The 18,521-nt window shown below is 37.8% G+C and overlaps 1 protein-coding gene across 8 annotated transcripts in view; it reads left to right on the forward strand.

The window, feature by feature from the left end:
- AKAP13 (A-kinase anchoring protein 13) overlaps window positions 1-18,521 on the forward strand; it is a 390,788-nt gene that overhangs the window by 18,731 nt on the left and 353,536 nt on the right. For 2 of the 8 annotated variants that reach the window (XM_058294653.1, XM_058294654.1), the window contains exon 2: window positions 6,086-6,125. The exons of the other annotated variants lie outside the window; for them this stretch is intronic. The gene's annotated coding sequence lies outside the window, so the exon portion shown is untranslated. The remainder of the gene's footprint in view (window positions 1-6,085; window positions 6,126-18,521) is intronic. 8 annotated transcript variants of the gene reach the window in all.

Here is an 18,521-nt window from a genome sequence, read left to right on the forward strand (position 1 = left end):
GGGCTTCCCGGTGAAGGCAAGCTGGCCCATGTGGCGAACAGATGCAGCAAGATGACGCATCAAATGAGACACAGGAAAGACAGTGAGAGACAACAAACCAGGGAGTTGAGGTGGCTCGAGTGATTGAGTACCTCTCTTCCACGTTAGAAGGTACCAGGAATGGTTCCTGGTGCCTCCTAAAGAGAAGGCGAGAAGAGAAGACAAGCAGATACAGAAGAACACGCAGTGGATGGAGACAGCAGACCATGAGCGCAAGTGGCAAGGGTTGGGTGGAATAAATAAAATAAATCTTAAAAAAAAAAAGGTTAGACTGTATTCATTTTGGGTTTTTGTTTTTCAAAAAGAGTTCACTGTGGCCCTGGAGCTCCTAGGAATTCATCAGGGTGCCAAATGGGGTTGGGAAGGGCATTGAGGAAGAGACCAAGTGGCCCCACACAGAGCAACTCTGCTCTTTTCTGTTTTACTTCATGGGTTTTTTGAAATATTTCTTTTGAAGGAGGTTCTGTTACCAGAAATCAGGTTGGAAACATCTGAACAAGGTAACCTTGAAAATCTCTTCTGGGAAGCAGACTTGGCCCAGTGGTTAGGGCATCCGTCTACCACGTGGGAGGTTCGTGGTTCAAACCCAGGGCCTCCTTGACTTGATCCATGTGGAGCTGGCCCACACGCAGTGCTGATGTGTGGAAGGAGTGCTGTGCCATGCAGGGGTGTCCCTTGCGTAGGGAATCCCCACGCAAGGAATACATCCAGTAAGGAGAGCTGCCCAGTGCAAAAGAGCAGCCTGCGCAGGAGTGGCACCACACACATGGAGAGCTGACGCAGCAAGATGACGCAACAACAACAACAAAAGAAACACAGAATCCCGTGCCGCTAATAACAGAAGCAGACATAAAGAAGAACACGCAGCAAATGGACACAGAGGAGAGACAACTGGGGTGGGGGAGAAAAGAAAGGGAGAGAAAGAAATAAAATAAATCTTTTAAAAAAGTCTCTTCTGATGCTAAGCTTCCGTGTCTATGAATATTATCTATCATGAATGTCTTTGTTCTTGGTCTAATTCTCTCAGGGTTAGGAAAATATCGGCTCAATTGGAAGTAACTGCAATTCAAGGAAAAATTGTGGCATTTGATTACTTGACTGTCGGCATCCTGATGTCACTTGCACATGAGATCTTTCTCATTGAGACAATTAGAAATGGAAGCAGATTTCACCTCTCTCCTAACTTGGATAATCATAATTAAAAACTGACGAGGGAGCTGGTGTAGCTAAGTGGTTGACTGCCAGCTTCCCACATAGGAGGTCCTATGTTCAATCTGCAGTCTCGGTACCTCCAAAAAAAAAAAAGGAGCTAAAGGAAAGTATATTTCTTGCTTATAAAAACATTTTATACTAGATTCAACCTTGGTATGGTTCTATAAAGTAACTGGAAATTAACTCTGCTGTAGATTTTATAGTCGGACTAAGCTTCCACTGCTAGTAAATAGAGTTGGAGTTTGAAACTAGGTTTGTGCTTCTAAAATGTTTGCACTTTTTCTTATGTTTGCTTGCCTCCTAAATTTGGAATTGTTTTGTAGCTGGAAGTTACTAAGCATTCCACTGCTACTCATGTTTCTCATTAATGAAATCTGATGATATAAGTAATTAGCAGCTTTCATTGTTCTTAACTGCTGGGATCATGCTACGGACTCTTAATAGGGCAGAAATGATGTGATCAGACTATAGCTATTATTCCTTATCTGTTATGCTTTTATAAATAAGGGAAAAAATGAGAAATTCATCATGTTATGGTAGGATATAATTTTATGATCTTAAAAAAGAGTAAAAAAGATACTAAAACTTTTAAAAAGGTCTAAAATAGAAGATGCTGAATTCTTTACTGTAAGTGAACATATATAGAATAGATTGTTTCATAATCAGGAAAAGAATTATATTTAAAAGGTGACATAGGACATTTTTTGTGTGGTACCTTTGCCTCAAGAGCAAATTTGCTTTGGTGGCACCTCATTGCAAAGAAACTGCACCTTTTTACCCCCTTCAGAACATCAGTTTGTTACTGGCATTGTAACAACGTCTAATTGTGATAGGCACTAGTGCTATCCACCAAGATTTCTAGTTCTCCTTTCCTTTGCATTTGGAGGGTTACACTTTCCAGCCTCATTCAAGTCGGAGAGCTGACACAACATGATGCAACAAAAAGAAACACAGATTCCCAGTGCTGCTTATAAGGATAGAAGTGGTCACAGAAGAACACACAGCGAATGGACACAGAGAGCAGACAAGTTTGGCGGGGGAAGGGGAGAGAAAAAAAAAAAAACTTAAAAAAAAATGAACAAAGTGAGACTGTTCTTTTTAAAGGAAGAAGGTAACAGTATTTGTTGTCAGTTTAAGCTTTCAGGTGAAAATTAGAATTTTATAAAACCTTATATTCACCACTGTGAACCGACAGCTTCCCAATATTTAAACACTTTTTTATGAATTTGATAATGGGATTAACTGACAAAGGTGACCTTTTTTGGTATTGTATAATGAAATGTGTCAGTATTTGGAGAACTTGCATAACTCAAAGAAGTAGTATCTTCCAAATGACCAGTGTATGATGTTACAAATCAAACATGGGTAAAAGATTCATTCATTCAAAGTGAAAGACCAGGAAAGTGGATGTGGCTCAAGCACTTGGGCTCTGGTCTACCATATAGGAGGTCCAGACCAGGGTCTCCTGGTGAAGGCAAGCTGGCCTGTGGGGAGTGCTGCCCCGTACAGGAATGCCAGCCATCACGGAGAGCTGGTTCAGCAAGGTGGTGCAACAAAAAGAGACAAAGGGGAGAGACAGGAAGAGACTTAGCAGACCAGGGTGCTGCGGTGGCACAGGAGAATGATCGCCTCTCCCCCACTCCGGAAGGTTCCAGGATTAGTTTCTCAGAGCCACCTAATGAGAATACAGGCAGACACAGAGGAACACACAATGAATGGACACAGAGAGCAGACAATGGAGGGAGGGGGGAGAAATAAATAAAGAAATTTTTTAAAAAAGTGAAAGACCAATGACTTCTAATTGGAACAAAGTATGAAAAAGTCATATAATATGGTTTCAGATTCTACATTGCAGCTAATCTTTAAGAAAACTTCCAATTCCTCGTTTTAGTGTAATACCAAAGAAGAATATTTTCAGTTATCAGAAAGAGTATTAAAATATTTTTCCATTTTCTAATTACTTATATGTGAGTCTGAATTTTTCATTTTCTGTATACTTCAACCAAAGCAAATTTCAGATCAGAAGCAGATATGAGAATACAGCTGTCTTTTATTAAGTCAGACTTTAAAGCAGGGGTTCTTAATAAGTGGTCTGTGAGCTTGATTTGAAATTCAAAAAAACATTCTTGTTGGGGATGTGTTGGTGCAGGTGTGATATATTTATTAAGTAATGCACAGTATAGTGTGGACTTTGTAAGAGGTCTGTGGTTTTCAGCTGACTGGCAAAAGTTAAGAACCCTTGCATTAAAGAGATTTATAAAAATGTAAAACAGTATCTCTTTCTAATTAAATTTCTTTTTGTTTTGGAAAGTATAGTTTTTCTTAAATATTTTATTTATTTCAGTGTGTAATGAGTTTATTATAGTTTAAATGAATCAGTAAATATTGTATAAATTTTTCACTTTCAATTTCTAATACAGTAAGTATCAGTAAGTACAGTCCACATAAACAAAAACTCTTCAGGATCCTCAATTTCTTTTCAAACTTTTTATTTGAAATACTTTCATGTTTAACAGGACAGTTACAAAAATAACACAGTCCATACAGAAAACTCTAGCATACCTCTATCCCCCCAAATACCCAGATCTATCAGTTTTAACATTTTCTACATTTGCTATATCTCTCTATCCTTCGTCTATCAATCTGTCTACCCTCTACCTATCAACCCATTTTCTGACCACTGGAGTGTAGGTTGTATATGTCATGATCCTTGAACACTTAATATTGCCATGTACATTTTCTAAGAACAAGGACATTTACTTATTTCATGACCTTAAGTGCATTTTTCAACTTCTTCATTGTCATTAAATTCTCCTTGTATTCTCTAACTTTTTTAACCACCTTAATTGAAATGGCAATAAGGATATGAAACATTGTAACTATCTTAGCCTGAAAAGCAGGGGAAAATGGTGTGAATCTTTTTTTTTTTTTCATTTTGGTCTTGATGAACTCTAGCTTTATTACCAGATTTTCCTATGACATCCACACTGTGTCCTTAAACAAGTCTTCCCTTTCACTCAACTCTACTGTGGTTGGTTTATAATCAGAAATTCAAACTGTTGTAAAGATTGACTGTTCATTTCTAAAACCGTATTTTATGGCAAAATTGAATGGCTAATTGTGTGAAGCAGTTTTTAAAATGTGAGGAAAATAACATGAGAACTTATTAATAGTTGCTCAGTTAAAAAAGAAAAAAAGAAATATGATCATTGTGCCTTTTCCCCCCTGAAATAGTCAATCGCTTTTTATTCCAATGGTAATTAACATATATTCCCATACTTAAATAAAAATGAGTTGTAGTGAAATGTAGATGATGATATATAAAATGGAGATTGGAAATATACTGGTAATACAAATGATAGGGGTATGGGGTTTTCTTGTATTTAGATTATTTGGAAGGAGTTGGGGAGCTCTAATATTGGATCAGCAAGTAAGCAGACTATGTGTTTTGTTAATTCTTATGTCAAAAATGCCGCCTCTTGGTGTGGATGCATTTCTAAGGTCAATGGTTAATTTGTTCTTGTTTCTTTTTTGGTGTCTGACTTGGAGCACAAACTGAGAGTTCACTGTATTGCCTGTTTGTGCAACTGGGCACTTAGGAATTAGTCTAAACAAATGTTTATGTTTACCACTTGGAAGAATTACAAAAGAAATATAAGATGCGGTCCTTCTTTTTTGGGTGTGTGTGTGTGTGTGCTGGGGGTACTGTGGTACTTTCTGAGCAGCCTGAATTATCTTTGGTCAAGACTCAGGTGTGGGTAGCTAGTTACTTTAGCAGTTGGGAGCCTTTTTATTCATTCTGTTCCTTTTTTCTCTCTCACTTCTGGTAAGCTATGTTGGAAATCTATCCATCTCTTTAAAGTCACACCTTATACCTCTTGGTAGTACTCATGGGCATGACTTATAGCCATAGTAATTTTGGGGACTTCAGTGATCGATAAGTGTTTCTAAAGTGCTTCATTTTTCCATGTCTAGCTAGTTTTTAGTGGAGAAAAGAAAATTTGAGGGAAGTTGGGTAGTTTGCTTTAACTTGTGTCGTAGGCAAAATACCGAATCACATCTGATTAAGGGAATTTTGGTGTATGTTTGAGTTGTTAAAGGTAGTGTAAAGGTCAGTATGCTGAAAATTGATACATTTGAAAACCAGTCTTTTCACTCCATTCCATCCCTCTCCAACAAGACCATAATTTCTCTATCATCATGGCTTATTCCACCTCTCTTCTCTCCATTAAAAGATGGTAAATTTGGGGAGTTTCCTACATGCTTGTATATGTACTTAAAAGTATATTGTAATAGGTAACACCAGCTGTCCACAAAAGATTACTTACTTATAAAATTGATATTTGTTACCTGTAGTGGAATTTGATATGTTAGAAAAATGGAAATGTGCTGTGTCAGAATAAAAAAATGAAATTTTAGTCATCATTCAGTTTAACTCTTCTTCCTTTTTTCCTTCTTAGAAGAACATTTTATGTAATAAATGCTAACTTATTTGCTAACTTAAGAGCAGAAGGTAATTTTGTTTTATATTTTATTTTTTGCTAATTGTTTGATTTTAAGTTATTGATATTGGACATATTAATATGTTCATCTTACTCCAGTCCAAGCTTTTTTTTCTCCCTAATTTAAGGTACCTTAAGAGGTGCTTTCTTTTTCTCCCCCTTCCCCCCCATATGCACTCTGTGCCCATTTGCTGTGTGTTCTTCTGCGTCCGTTTGCATTATCCAGCAGTACTGGGAAACTGCGTCTTTTTTTTTTTTTTTTTTTAGGTCATGATTATATTGCAGCTGCTTTAATATATTCACAAGATTAATTCATGGTCTTCCTTCCAAAGGTGGTGTTCTCTGGGCCTTCCTCATTTTTCACAGCTAAACGTAAGTTATTCTGAGGTGATGGACTCTTCTTCTTTCATGTCCAGACCTCAACACCACTACCCCTCTATGCAAATCTCTACTTAGAAGCATTTTCCATATGAGCAAAGAGTGTCCCAGTTGGAAGGATGATTACAGATAATGTGTGCCAGTCCCTTCATTTTGTATAATTCTGAGGCTGTGAAATGTCCAAATCAGTGCTTCAGCAGGCGATATTTTTCCCCTGAAGACTGGCACATGGTGGCATCTGTTGGTCTTTCCCTTCTCGTCGGGGTTTTTTTGCCTCAGGCTCTGGCTTCCTCTTTCCTGGATTCCATTGATTCCAGCTCCTTGGTCTTGTGGCTTTCTTTCTCTGTCTCTGTAGCCTGTGTCTCTTTTTGTTGCATCATCTTGCTGCGTCAGCTGTCCATGTGTGCTGCCCCACTCCTGGGCAGGCTACGCTTTTTTCACACAGGGCGGCTCTCCTCGTGGGGCGCACTCCTTGTGTGTAGGGCACCCCTACACAGGGACACCTGTGCGTGGCACAGCACTCCTTGTGCGCGGCAGCACTGCACGTGGGCCAGCTCATCACACGCACGGGTCAGAAGGCCGTGGGGCTTGAACCCTGGACCCTCCATATGGTAGATGGATGCTCTATCAGTTGAGCCATGTCCGCTTCCCCCAAGCTTCTTTTAATGTGTGCTAGGCCTACTTCCAGTAGTCTTTAGACTTGAAATTTTAGGAACCTCATTTTTTTGGGGGATATTTTGGCTTTGCAGCTTTGTCCTTGATTTAAAATTGCTGTATATGACCAAAAGAGTCCCTCTTATATTCTGTGGTTCTTTTTGGTTGAAGTGAAACAGTGTGCTATCAATTGACCATTAAATTACAGGCTACTAGTTGATGTAAAAATAAACCAAAAATTACTGGAATGCAGAATTGGAGCATTGGTCACAGTTTTTAGATTCAAGTTAATTAGTGGATGTTTCTCAGGAATAGAATTGTTGCAGTATCGAGCAGTGTTCCTTGTCAAAAGAACAATGTAGCCCATTGGCAAACATTTAAGGTTATTTAATGTAATACTTGCTTAAAAGCCAGTAGTATCATTGGCAGAGTAGTATCATTGGCAGATTCTTTTTTTTTGCTGATTAAAAAAAATGACTGCCGTTTACTGAGTTTCTGCAGTGGTCCAGCCATTATGTTCTAAGTGCTCATTTATCCTCACCAAGACCTGTGTGAAGGTGACATTATTGCAGTTTTACAGGTAGGGAAATTGAAGGTCCAGTTTTAAGCAGCTTTCACATGGCACAAAACCAAGTAAGTTGTTGATACTGGTAATTGAACCTAGTGCCAGCATTGTCTAATAGAAATATAATGGGAGCCACAAGTGCAACTTTAACTTTCCTGGTAGCCACATTAAAAAGGTAAAAAGAAACAGGTGAAATTAATCTTAATAATATTACATATAAACCATGGTTAATGGTATCCTAAAGTACCATTTCAATGTGCAGTTAGTTTTAAAAACTGAGATATTTTGCTTTTTCATACTAAATCTTCAAAATCAGTGTGTATTTTACATTTATAGCACATTTCACTTTAGACTAGCCACATTTCAAGAGATCAGTAACCTTCTGTAGCTAGCGGCTACCATATTGGATAGCAGAGCCTTAATACCAGTTCTGTTGCCATCACTCCATTCTATTTCTCTTAAGTTTTATAAGTATTAAACATTTATTTAAAGTTTATGGATATTATAAGACCTCAACATCAACCTAAATTTTTCATGTTTTAACTGATTTTAGTTTGTAGCTTGGTGGTAATACCGATAATCCCATATTTAGAAATTCAGCTTCTCTGAACAGGAGGGTGTAAGTACAATAAAATATTCAAGCAATATTTAAAAAGTAAGCAATTGCATTTAGTCTGGAGATTATAATGAACACAATGACATAAAATTATCCCCAATAATAAAGACCACAAGTGGCTAAGACCACTTTTAACCACAAGAAGGAAATAGTTGAAATTTTATACTTGGGTTTAAGGTAGATAACTCAAGACATTGAGTACCCACTATGTGCTTAGATCTACTGCTTAGGTGTTTAGGCATTAAACTAAGAAATGGACCCTCTGATCACGGTCTTAATTAGAACAATCGTTTCCAGAATGGTATTTTTTTCTATTTAGTTGGGGTTGAGAAGAAAAATTTGGGGTGATGGGAAGAGTAAAATTACATATATATTTTTTGTCATTTCATAGTGAAAACTGTGTTGGCTTTAGATATAACTTTGTCCCAAAGCATCATAGGACTTCAAGGTGTTTTTATGTGCATTTTTTTTTATAAGTATTATATAGTATGAGAGAGTTGAATCGAGACAGCCTCAGAGACAGTTTATAAAATGTTCTCTGGACAATCCATGACTTGCTGTTATGTTGCGACATTTCTATTCTTGGTAAAGGCCCGTTGATCATGCTGGTGAATTAATTTTGACAAAGCTTTTCACACAGTTACTATCACTCCAGTATAACAGTTTATCTGTCTAAAATATGATTGTATGTCAGTATTGAAGTATATGTTTTTATTTTTTTTTTTAAGATTTATTTATTTCTCTCCCCTTCTCCCCCCGTGGGGCTCCCCTACGCGGGGGACACCCCTGCATGGCATGGCCTCCTTGTGCACAGCACCACTGCGCGTAGGCCAGCTCACCACATGGGCTGGGAGCCCTGGATATAGAACCCTGGACCCTCCATGTGGTAGGTGGACACTCTTATCAGTTGAGCCACGTCTGCTTCCCTTGAGGTGTATGTTAAATATAGAATTGCTTGGATGCCTGGTAGGTGGAAATATAGTTGTCATTTAAGATTAAAACTTTGTTGGCATTCTAACTTTTTTTTGAGGTGTGGAAGAGAGTAAAAAGTTTTCAAGTTTAGTGTTTTTTTTTTTCTTGGCATGGAGGAAAGGAGAAAGTAGTTAATTAGCATTTGTTCTTTAAAAAAATTGAAAGCTCTTGAAGATAGTATATGCTTTCAGTTAGTAGTAATAAACATGTGTATGTTATATTTTCTTTTGATACGTGTCACTATCCAAGGGTAAGTAGGGCAATGAGAAGGGAAATTGTGTGCCTCATTTTCTCTGTGGGGTTGGAAAAATGAGGGTAGAAGGAAGAAGACATACCTTTAATATTACGCCATTTCTACGTGACTTAAAGGTTTCTGGTCCTTGAAGCAGTGTTCTAAGAGAGCAGTGGTAGCTTCAAGACACAGATGGCTGTTACTTCACTTTTATGATGATCTGTAGAACAGGTCTTTGGACAGTCTGACCATGACTTTGGCTACAATTGGCCCCTGTAGCCTAGCCAAGTCTGTCCATTCATCTTTGGAATTGGTCACTTATACTTTCTGCTTTTAATAATGGATGCAGGGCATGGCATTGTCATCTGATCATCTTTAAATTCAATATGAAGACCATTGCATAACTGAGATACTTGTAAAGCAGTCGGCTGACTATGTCCTGAGATAGAAAAGACAAATGCAAGTTGAAAGTTGATATTTAAAACTCTTAATCAGCCCAGGATGGGGAGGAGGAGTACTTTATTTCACCAGAAAGTAATGCCAGAAAAATTTGCTGAGGGTAAAAATGTAGGGACCAAAGAGACATTTTGAAGTTAGTCAAGAGCTAGTTATTTTAGGAGAGGGCAATTTTCTGAAAGGAAGGGAAGCTGAAATATATATTTACCACTATTTTCTTCAATATGGTACTTTACTTTTTCATTGGAAAAATTTGAAGAGATTAAGCATAAAAACTCAGCATACTGGATTTAAAGTTGTGGCCCCTGCTCAGTTTTATAGATTAGGAAACTTCAATTATGTGTAACTCTGAGTAACATTTCTAAAACAGGTAGAAACCCATTAAACAAAGGCGCAGATGAATGATAACTCAGAAATTTGAGCAAAATGGATTTGATTACATTTATGTGGCTCCCCAAGTTTTAAAGAATGAAGATAGTATTGGAGAAAATAAAAACGTAATTTTGTGAAATACCTAGTGTCAGAACTGTCCATGGCACATAGTATTGGGAAAAATTAAGGGGACATGTTGCTTTAGATTGCATCTGAGCTCTTGTAGTGTACTCATAACTCTTCGGGTGGGCAAAGCTGAACCTAAAAATAAATGGGGGCTTATCTGCACATTTGAACTTGTGGAGCAGCTGGAATGAGTCTCTTAAATCCCTTACCCCTCCCAGCTGAATTATTCTTCCTCTCTGTTATCTACTTTATTGAGAAAGATATAAAAAGGGGCCTTAACTAGGGCACAGGAAGTGGGATGAATGGCAGGGAACATTTGATAATTTCTGGCGTGGTCAAAATAAAAGCAGGATTTTGTTGGAGAGGTTACAAGAGCTGTTTTAACAGAAATAATGTTTATGTGTGTGCCGTCCTAATTCTTCTTTTCATTGCCTTTCTCCCTTCCAATCTGTTGTTCATGCTCACCTAGATTTTGACAGTATAATTGGTGGAGGCTAAAGCCCTTCCTCCTTTGTTGATGAGTTGCAATCTTTTACACGTCCAAGCAGGGTGACAGGAATGACTGCCTTCCTTCCCTGACCCCTTGCCAATCTTTGTTGGACCAACTAAGCTATGAGAACTTTCTCTCTTTACCTCTGTTCCGTTGTGTCCTTCTGTGCTGATTTTCTCAAATGTGCCACTTAAACCCCTGGAATGTATTTTCTGTTTGATGTTTGGAATCTAGGAAAATGTGATTGTATAAACCAGCATTTTATCTTTTCTTCTCATCTAGACTGTTTATGAAATTTTTATTTTTCACTCCCTTAAGGTTTTTTTTTTTTTCCCTCTTCCTACTCCCAAGTCTACCCTAATGCTTAAATTTAAGTATGAGTGCAGCTCCTGGAATTCTGTAGTTTCCAGTGTACCATTTCTTTTCTTAAAAACATTTTTGAGTTTACTTAATAAAATTCCTCTTAACTTTTGTACAATTCCCTCTTCCCCAATAATTTAGTACCTATAATTTCTCTAGAAAAAACATTAAGAATCTGAAGATAAATAGTTTACTCTCAGGCTTTTCTCTCTTAAAGTCTTGGTCTGGTAAGGCATTGCGGCTGTAATTTTCTTTTTAAAAAAAATTTTTTTTTAAGATTTATTCCCCGCCCCCCCCTGTTGTCCGCTCTCTGTGTCCATTCACTGTTTGTTCTTCTGTGTCTGCTTGCATTCTTGTCATGCGGCACTGGGAAACTGTTGTTTTTTTTTGTTGTTGTTGTGTCATCTTGCCGCGTCAGATCTCTGTGTGTGTAACACCACTCCTGGGCAGGCTGTGCTTTTTTCACGCAGGGCAGCTCTCCTTGTGGGGCGCACTCCTTGCACATGGGGTACTCCTACGCGGGGGCACCTCTGCGTGGCATGGCACTCCTTGTGCGTGGCAACACTGCAGGTGGGTTAGCTTACCACACGGTTCAGGAGGCCCTGGGTACCGAATCCTGGACCTCCAATATGGTAGATGGACACTATCAGTTGATCCACAACTGCTTCCCTGTAATTTTTTTCTCAGGTACCTTTCTTTGGTGAGCGTGGCTAGAATTGTAAATTTAGAATTATTTACCTGCTCTAGTCTTCTGAAGTTAATCCGGGCCTATGGTACTAGTCAGTCCAGTGATTACTTATCTTGTGCTGCTTTCATAGGAAACAACTTGGATTTTGGCCCCCATGTGCTTTTTAATATGGTAATAAGCTCTATGTTCAAACCATGTCCAGTGACCTTTTATATCCTGTGATGTTTGAGTTAAAGCTTTTTAATTGTGGGTTCAAGTGCCATTTGCTCCATTTAGAGTTAATTTTTGTGTATTGAATGAGGTAGGGGTCCAGTGTCATTCTTTTGCATGTAGATATCTAGCTATCCCAGCTCCATTTGTTGAAAAGGTGGTTCTTTTCCCTTGACTGGTCTGGTTCCCTTGTCAGGAGTCTGTTAAGGGAGAGCGTGTGGCTCCAGCAGTTGAATACCTCCTTCCCACGTGGGAGGTCCTGGGTTTAATCCCTGGCCCTGGCACCTCAAAAAAAAAAAAAAAAGTCTGTTGATTAAAAATGTGAGGGTTTATTTCTGGAATCTGTTCTGTCCCATTAATCTGTATTTGTATCCTTATGTCAGTACCATACAGTCTTGATTGCTGTAGCTCTGTAGGAAGTTTTGAAATCAGGAAGTATAAATCCTCCAACTTTGCTCTTTTATGAAGATTGTTTTGGCTGTTCTGGGTCCCTTGCATTTCCATATGAATTTTAGGATCAGCTTATCAATTTCTGCAAAGAAGCCATCTGGTATTTTAATAGGGATTGCATTGATTCTCTGTATCAGTTTGGGTAATATTGCTGTTTTAACAGTAAAGAGTCCTTTGATCCATGAACATAACTTCTGCCTTTTGACACTATAGCACTGGGATTTTGCTAATTCTACCATGGGAATACTAGTGCCTCTACAACCGTGTTTGTTAGCTGCTATAGCTGAAGCAGGGCCTCCGCCTCATTATGCCTTCAAATCTTACATGCATCTGTTTAGAGGAACCTAAGTCACATCTGAAAGCCTAACTGCAAGAACTTAAGAAATCTAGTTTTTATCCTTCCAGCCCCTGATGTCCTAGAAAGAGGATAAAGGAGATTTGTTGAGCACAAATCTATTATTTCATCCTATACAGATAAAGATTGATATCCAGAATTATGAATATTAAGACATCCTTCAACAGTGAGATTGGAGAGACTTTATTTTATAAGTTTATTATTATTTTGAAATTTCTCAGTAAAAGTTTGTTTTTTAAGTAGCTATTTTTCAGTTTGCATGCATTGTTAAACAACTGCATTTTTCCATGTTGCGTAAGAAACACTTGATGTGGTAATAGTGCTGTTCCTGTTCCATGAAGGAGGTCCCTTCCCCTCACCTTTGCCACCCTGTCTTCAGTATGTGGAGCTCACTGCCTGGCACTAAATTTGATGCTCTGATATACTTCAACATTCCAAAGGCCTTTGTTTGAATTATAACTAGAGGACTGATAGGAGTAAAACAGGTGATGGTAGACTATCACTGTCTCTTCTCTGCTAGTGATTTGTCCACAGTCATTTGAATGATTACTGTGTGCCAACTAGTAATCTTGCCTTCAGGGAGCTTGTAGTTTAGCGTGTGTGTATGTGTATATGTGAGGGGAGATACATGAGGCAACTATTAATAGTAATAACTAACAATTAACAGTATGTAAGTGCTCTAACTGTGCTATGGAACACATGCAGAAAGGCCACTTGACTCAGTTTAGCATGAATTGGGAGGATTAGGGGATTATTTCTTGGAAGAGGTGATGGATACATTGCCAAGTTCTGAAGGATGGGGAAGAGTTAATGGATGAGGAGTTGGGATTAGTGTAAGAAAGGCTTGTAGACCTGAGAGAACTTTGTTTCTTGTGATGGGGAAACACTGTATTCAGTTTTGAGTTTATGCACTTATTTGACTCCTCTATAAGGAAATGTAATTGGCTTTCTTTGGACGTAAACGCCTCATAATTTGAATAAAATTCTTTTCTCATGGGCCAGTTAACTAAAAAGCTTACCTTTGTCAACCCTAAGCAAACCAAATGTTGCCTCCTCCCCTGTACATTCTTGCACATGATTCTAAATTAGGAAAATGAAATAACCAATTTTTGAAGTTGGTGTTAATGTAGTGTTATCAGAAACTTTAAAAAGTCCTGTGTAGATTTTGTCACTGATGTTAATGAACCTTCCCATTAACTAGTCTCAATGTAGGTTTCATTGTACCATAAACCCTTGATAATTATTAAGCAAGTGCTAACCAGGGCAGTTGGCAAAAGAAGCAGTGTTCAGGTAGTGAAATAAGACCTTAGTCATGTCCTTAGTGTATGACGTCTTACTGTTTTGGGGGCTATGAGATTACTGTCAGCCATGATCTAAGATGAAAATAGGTAAACATGTAGGAGAATAAGTTGTGTATATGTAGTTTTACTTTGTATGTTGAGGTGACCCTAAGCATTGTCTGGAATAAATCTTTGCTGTTAGGTGTAACTGATATAACTGCACATATTTAAAGTGTATTTTCACATTTAGTCTTTTTTTATTTTTTATCTATTTCTTTCCCTGTGGCGATAACTATATAACCTTCCTAAACCATACTGCTGTCATTAAAGGTTGATTTAGAGTTTTTTCTTTTTCTTTTTCTTTTCATAAAAACAAACACATCAAAACACATCATCATGAAAGTAGAAAGATAATCTACAGAATGGGGGAAATATCTGGAAATCTCATATCTGGTAAAGGTTTAATATCCAGCATATATAAAGAAATCCTACAACACAGCAACAAAAAGACAACTCAGTTAAAGAATGGGCAAAAGATTGACTAGACATTTCTCCGAAGAAGATACAGAAAAGGCAAAAAGTACGTGAAAAGATGTTCAACATCACTGGCCATCAGGGAAGTGCAAATCAAAACTACTGTGAGATTCCATTTCACACTCAACAGAATGACTACTTTTAAAATGGAAAATAACGTGTTGGAGAGGATGTGGAGAAATAGGAACGAACACTTGTACATTGTTGGTGGAAAGGTAAATGTAGTTGGGAAAGTAAGATGGTGTGGAAGATAGTGTGGTGGTTCCTCAGTACATTAAGTATAAAATTACAGTATGACCCTGCTTCTAAGTATATACCCAAAATACCTCAAGTAGGTATTTGCACACCAGTGTACATACAGGCATTATTAACAACTGCCAAAAGATGGCACAAAAGGACAAATACTGTATAATCTCAGAAGAGGCAAATTCGTAGAGTCAGAAACTAGAATACAAATTACCAGGGGCAGTGATGAGGGTAGGGAAGGGGGAGTTAATGCTTAATTGATAGAGTTTCTGTTTGGGGTGATGGAAAAGTGTTGGTTTTGGGTGGTGGTGATGGTAGCACAACACTGTGAATGTAATTTACACCCTGAATTTGTATTTGTGGTTAAAATGTGAAATTTTAGGCTGTATGCATATTACTAGAATAAAAATTAATAAACAAACATAGGACTTATACAATGCAAAGAGTGAACTCTAATGTAAACTATAGACTATTAACAATAGTCTATAGTTGATTCATCAGTTTTAACAAAGGTGCCTCACTAATGCAAAGGGTTAATCATAGGGAGAACTCTGTATGTGAGTGGAGGGTGTATGGGAATTCTGATATTTTCTGAATATTTTTTTCTATAAGCCTACAACTTCCCTAATAAAGAAAAAAATATTCTAAGGAGAGAGAGATTTTATCCACTACTCTCTCTCCACCCCTGAATGTTACAATCTTTGAGAAATTTACTTCTGAGTAATTCTTATGGCTATCATTTGTATATAGTTGTTGATTAGAGATCTAGTTTGTCTATATTTGAAATCTTGTTTCAGCATGATCTCCTTAGTATCATTTTGTGATTTAATAGGAATTAAAACCTTGTTCTTAATTGTTTTATTCCTTATTTCTATATTTTGCTTTCCTAGGAATCAAAAACACTGGTTATTAGAAATTTGGAGGTTTGTGATTCTTTTGTCTCCTACCTGTGAAATTTGAGAAACTTATGTTACCCAAAGTTAAAAGCCTGATAGGGCAGTTTTATGGCAAGAGGATGAGTGGCATGCAAGCATATTGACTCCCTTAGGCAAAAGTCTGTGGCCAGTTGTGTGTGTGTGTGTGTGTTTGAAGTCCTTTTAAAGTCCTTTGGAAATAAAGTTGTTTTAAAATGGAAAAACCATGTATGTTTGGTAGCTACAAGAATATAATTTTACAACTGGAAGGGAGATCATCTTGTCAAGTTTGTTGATTTTTATTGATGAGGAACCTGAGTGCCAAAGAGGCAGAGAGAGATTGAAATATCATACTAAATCTGGTAAGACTTAATTTTGGTAGAATTGTAAAGATCAGCGTTTAGATCCAGAAAACCAGTTATGCAAGTACAGATGAAGGAAATCTTGGTTTAATTGGAGCTTTAGTTGACCATAATAAGCTTATTTGAAGTTACGAGTAACACAACTGTCACTCAGTGGAGAGTTAAGTATTCTGTATATAGCTTGTTATGTATTCGTTGATTCAGTAGTTTCTATCAGTGGGAAGACAGAATTATTCTGCAGAGTAGTGTGGTAAAGTAGAAAGGTAAGGCTTAACATCTTTATCTTTGCTGTTCCTTCTCCCCGTGATGTTTCTTAACTTTTCTGAGCCTAAGTATATCCTACTTTACAGGATTATTATCAGGAAAATTTTGTTTTGGTTAGGTATACACAGGATTTACAGATAATTATGAGCTGAACTTTTTCAAGAAATTTGTGTATTTTGATTTGTGAGAAGTTTGTGCAAACTTTTACAATTCTTTGGATGAATGCAGTTCATAACTGAAGTGAAATGTTGAATATTTTTGGATTGGTTTTGTAGATTTTAGTTATTTAGAGTTTATAATAGTCAAAATAGGCCATATGGGGGGGGGAAGCCATATGGCAGTATGTCAGGTGGTTTAATTTGGTGACACGCTCTTTTGAAGGGTTCATACTTGTCTTTTTTTAAGGAGTGGTGGAGCGTGATACCCATAAATGTGTCTTTGAATATCAGTTTATTTTCTAAATTGTTGGGTATGGGCAGCAGGATATCATAGGAAAAATAGAAGTGTTGTAACCAGACAGGTGTGGGTTCCAGTCCCAGTTCTTTCACATTTATAGCTGTATGAACTTGGGCCATGTTCTGAACCTCTCTGTGTTGACTTTGTCAAAGTGAGAATAATTCCTTACAGGTGTGTAATTAGGGCTAAAAGAAATAATGCATATAAAGCTGACTGGACCAGTGGTATGTTTAGTTCCCTTCAAACTTGTTTCATTAAATCTCCCTGTTCTTGTGATGGGTAATGTTTCTGAAATATTACTTGAGTGAGAGTGATAACAGCAAGAAAATGCCTGGAATCATTTGCTGCATAGTTAGGCATAGAATGAACCAGAAGCCCCAGCCAGGTTCTCCAGGTACTTGTGAATTGTTAGCGTACCGAACTGGCTCGAGCCTGGCTCCTGGCCTCGTAAACAGGTCTGCTTTTTTGTCTGTTTTCATTAATATGGTTTTCTTGCCTTCCCTTCTGCATATGCATCACGGAAGCAGCTCTTAATTTCCTAGTGGCCTGTGTATTCGTGATTTTCTCCTGACTTCTTTTAGCATCTCAGATTCTTTTGTGTTGCATTTTTACAGCCACAGCAGCAGTAGCATTCTTCTTTGGATCAACTGATGAAGTGGAGCAGATGAGTTCTAAAATTTTTAAAAATCTAGGTCTAAGATTTTATGATTCTTTGTCCTCTGGGAGAAATTGTCTGAAAATAATAGCTGCGCACTAGGAAAAAAGTTCAAAAGTTCTTCAGCTGATAACACTACTTCTTTTTTCACTAATAACTTTTAAATTTCATTAAGAGGCAGTTTGGATGAGAAGCTTTTTCAATTTTATTTCTGGGGTTCTATGTTTTGTATGTTACATGCCAGATTAGTTATCCTTTCTTCCTTTTTGGTAGAATGTGTATTTTAGCCCAAGAACAATAGATAACAGCTTTCTCTTTTAGCTGTCTCAACTCACTCTAACCCCATTCCTGATTTAGCCTAACATTATAGTTTATTTTGGCTACAAAAGCCTGCCCATATTTTATCTTCTATAAAAATGTATTTTATGCATGCTAATGCATATTTATTTTGGATTATCTTCCCCTGGCCCCCATTGTTTTCCTAACCCCCTGAGCTCTGTCCATGCCTCTGTCAATCTTTTAAAAAAAAAAAAGTTGATTGAATTTGAGGGTAGCTTAAACAATTTTTATGCAGGCATTGTTTGTAGAATACGGGAGAATTCTGCTGAGTTCTCTATCAGAGTATCATTCAGGGGCAGTTTACTGGTGATACAGAGATTACTTGTTGATACCTTTTCTGTCCCAGGGAGGGTCAAGGTTAAGGATGAGACTGTTAGAATTTACTTCAGTATGGAAGCCAGGAGAAACTGTACTTTGTTATCTGAAAAAGACCTAGGTGGATGTAAGCCTCATTATACCACTAGATTTTCATTGGCTTTGTAAAATTGGGCCTTATCAAGCTAATTTGGGGTGAGAGAAATGATCCATGATTCTGGCAGTTGCTATGGACTGCTCTCCATCATTTAAATTCATATTATAAAAGAGCAGAAGGGGAACAGATGTGGTTCTAGCAGTTGAGTGCCCACCTTCCACATTGGAGGTCCCAGGTTTGGTTCCCGGTGCCTCCTAAAGAAAAACAAAACCAACAGTGAGCAAAAACGATGAACAGATAAGACGAGGGAGCCAACTCAGGGGGGCTGATGTGGCTCAGTGGTTGGGCTCTGGCCTCCCTCATACAAGGTCCTGGATTCAGT

This window comes from Dasypus novemcinctus, chromosome 3, assembly GCF_030445035.2.
Source record: "Dasypus novemcinctus isolate mDasNov1 chromosome 3, mDasNov1.1.hap2, whole genome shotgun sequence".
In the NCBI taxonomy this organism is placed as follows: domain Eukaryota; kingdom Metazoa; phylum Chordata; class Mammalia; order Cingulata; family Dasypodidae; genus Dasypus; species Dasypus novemcinctus.